Here is a 3911-nt window from a genome sequence, read left to right on the forward strand (position 1 = left end):
TGGTCGATTTCTGGTATAATGGATACACATAGGGCGATCGAGTTCCGCAAACATATCAAGGAAAAATCAAGAGGGTACTTGGATCTCAATGGGTGGACTCGTTGTAAGAAACGTCTCGTTTAAGGAGCAATCTGGATGGCGGCCAACGGCGCGGCGGGGAACGATCTTCAAACGATGAAAAGTTACCACCTTGGAACAGCATCTTTTGCATAATACTGATATACGGAGACAATTTTTCGAGAATTATGGATTCGAATACGCGTCAAAATTGCAATTCGTGTTTCTGTCTTCCAGCAGATAAGACGATCGTGAAAATTACGTTCCGAGCTCTATAAGCTAATTATTCTTCGAATAATTAAATTTGCTTTAATGGCCGACGGCCTCCCCTCTCGTCTGCTGGGATTGAATGCGTAATCGATACCGAAAGTTCGATGAAATGCACTTTCATCTTCTTAAAATTTAATCTTTCAATGCGCCCCATTCTTGGCAAATGAATTTCGTTTCATTGAATATTGCGTTAATTATTCCTTCTTCTGGGTTTGAAGATTTTCCACAATTTTTTGCTCCAACAATTAAAGAAAAATCGATTGTGTTCAAGTTATCAGGATTATCAGGAATTTCTGAAAGATGAAACAAACGTCAGTTTCTTTCTATTATATAATTTTCGTTCGAAACATTTTTTCCATTATTCTTAAAATATCTAATTTTCGTTTAAACTATTACTTATTATTATATTGTGAATGTTTCTTATGTTGATAATTCTATTTCCTTATTTCCATTGTTGCTTATATATACATCAGAAATATACAGATTTTCTTTATGATCAAAGATACAGATACTCATGGCTTTTTTTTACCTAAAAACAGAGTACGGTTATCGAAATAAATAATGATAATCGCAAAAAAGTGAGAATTATCTCATTACATTTTACATTCAATATTATAATCAGAATAATGTACACTACACTCGATGTACACTCTTGCATAAGTCGAATCGCATATTCATGCCTCTGGCAATGGAACGATGCGTTATAAGGAAATTTACAAGTTGCCAAACTTGTCGTAATTAACATAATCGATGCTTCGTTCAAAAACATTTACAAGAAGAGATATTTTTTTAATCCTCCATCATTAATTTCCCATTTTTATTCCATATAAATATCCTTTTAACTCTCTAAAGAAGAATCTTGTAAAACAATCACTTTAGGGATTGAAAACTTCCAATATCACGATAAATCAAACTCTTCCTTTCCCTTCCCTCCTCTTTCTTATTTTTTTTTCACATTTATCGAACCGTCGACGATAAAATTCCCGTGTAAATAGAGAAACGAGGGGCGTCTATTCGATCGTAACGCGTTGAACACGAGAAGGATCGTTACGCGCGAAACGATTTCGTGCTTTCGATCCGTGTGTGCGAAAGGGTGTCGGATTTCGTCCCGTGTCCGCGCGTGCATAATTCAGGCGGGAAAAACTGTGTCGTTCGAAGGAGGAGGAGGGGCGGTAGCCGGCCGTTTCACCGTCGAGCATAAACCATTTTTCTCCTCCCTGAAAAAAACAATGCAGAGATGAGGCGCGGCTCGAGAGCGCACGCCGCTATTTACGCGTGCGGAAAAGGCACGAATACGCACGCGTGCACACACACACATACACATATCAAGTTTCAAACCCACCGGGCTGCCTTTTATTTTTATCCATCCTCGGTTACTTTATATTCACTCTCGTGTAAATTCGAATCACTCGGATCTCGCTCGTATTACTACTTTACCAAACGGAATAATCGCGTATTAGGGCGTATTCTGAATGCGCGTTCCGTGTAATCGGAATTTCCCTGGATCCGGTATTATTGAATTATTTCGCGTAAGAGTATATCAGAAGCGGTTATTCGTTTTTAATTATTCTTCCGCGTTTTAAATATTTAGTTTTATTCAGTCCGTGTTAAATACGAGATAAATTGGTTTTCGAGAAATATCGCACAGTTTCTTGTTCTCGTTTGGTTACGATTTTTTATTATTGTTTTAAGAATTAATAGTAGGAGAAGAATGGACTTGTTTTCGAGAAACGTGACAATTTCGAGGTGTTTATTAAAATATTTATTAAAAGATCGCAGCCTTGTGCGAGTGTACGACATTTTGATGCTCGTTTTCGTTCGTTCGTTTCTCAATCTGTCGCGAGTGTTTTTTCGGCCGAGGTGCGAAGGGTCGAAATAATGCGACGCCTGTCACATATTTTTGGATGGACATGATGAATAAAAGAGAAATTGAATTTCGCGGCACACGTGCGAAAAATTTGTTTCACGATCTGTGCTCCAGTTTTAAACGTAGATATTCGTTGTAAAACGCGTTTGCTCCGAATAGATCTACATCTTGTGGCTCGTGAAATATTATTTTACTATAGAGTCTGTTTTCCAACTAACGATGTTCTCATCTCTCTCGTGGACCAAATAACAATGAATATCGATTTTCAATTTACTTGTATTTCCCGCGGACCGGATGATATTTGACAATGAACGATATGTAACCACCAACTATGTAATCATATAGTTGATGGAAATATTATTCACAATCCGCAATGAATATTTTCATTTTCTTCGACGAACGCCTTTCTCGTGGCGATCAAATAACAATGAATATCGATTTTATTTTTTATTTTACACATTGTTCATTGTCAAATATTATTCGGTCCACGGGAAATAATGATAAATTGAAAGACGATATTAATTAACTAAACTGTTAATTATTATTACGAATTCTAAATAATTACATTCTGAATCCATAACGAGAAGAAGGACGATATTTCACGATACGTAAAAGAACTGGATTAAAAAAAATTATCGTTCTGCTCGAATTAAAATATATTCAATAATATGATAATCAAAAAAGGGAGATCCGATACCGAAACACCAGGAATCAGTTAAAATGAAAGGAAACATTGGAATTTGATTTTGAAAACGCGTGGGGAAGAAAAGGATGAAAAAAAAAAAAGGTGGATCGAAAGTAGGTTTTTCGAAACATTGGTCGGCCGTGAATCGTCGTTCGAAATCGAATTCGTCGGCCAACTGCGCCAACAACTATGAAATTGCCGGTGACGTTCGATTCAGGTTTAACCTGACGGCCACCGAATCCATTAACAATTTCGTTCGTATTGAAAGAGAAAGAACGAAAGAAAGAAAGAAAGAAAGAAAGAAAAAAAATCGAGAGAACAACTGTTGGGAAGCTGTTTGGGAGGGGAGGGAGAGAAATTTGTCGTTGAAGCGAGTGGCTCGAAAAAGCACAAAACGACCCCGAAATTCCATCTATCCGATGTTTCGGGCACACGGCCGAATAAAACTTTTCATTTCTATATCTCTTCCGAGTTTCCTTTGATGTCCAGATCACCGCGAGCCTCGTCCCAATCGGTGCATACAAGCTGCCTCGTAACGGCAACGAAATCGACAGGCTTGGATCCCTCAAAGATCCTAATTGCATTCCATGCATCGATACAGAGCTACCAGAGAGAAAGAGAGAGGGAGAGGGAGAGGAAAAATCACGCGATATGATTTCAAAGCACACACACACACACACACAAAAAAAGAAAGAAATAAGACAACGAGTTTCACAGAGTTGAAAAGGAAAATCAGTCCGTGACGTGAGAAGGAAACTGGAGAAATGGAGATCTTTGATTCCCTCTCGCGAAATAAATCCACGAGATTATCCACTATGTGCTACGCGTTCGTTAAAATACGTAAAATACGCGTAATAATGTCTTCGTGCCTGGCTTGGAAGGTAATGAAAACTGCTCGCTCGTGAAAACTTTTCCGCCGTTGCGAAAACCCCTCTTTTTCTCTCTCTTTCTCCCTCCCTTTCTTTCCTTCCTTTCCTCTCTCTCCCTCTCCCTCTCTCTCTCTCTCTCTCTCTCTCTCTCTCTCTCTCTCTC

This window comes from Apis dorsata, unplaced genomic scaffold (assembly GCF_000469605.1).
Source record: "Apis dorsata unplaced genomic scaffold, Apis dorsata 1.3 scaffold_220, whole genome shotgun sequence".
NCBI classification, from domain to species: domain Eukaryota; kingdom Metazoa; phylum Arthropoda; class Insecta; order Hymenoptera; family Apidae; genus Apis; species Apis dorsata.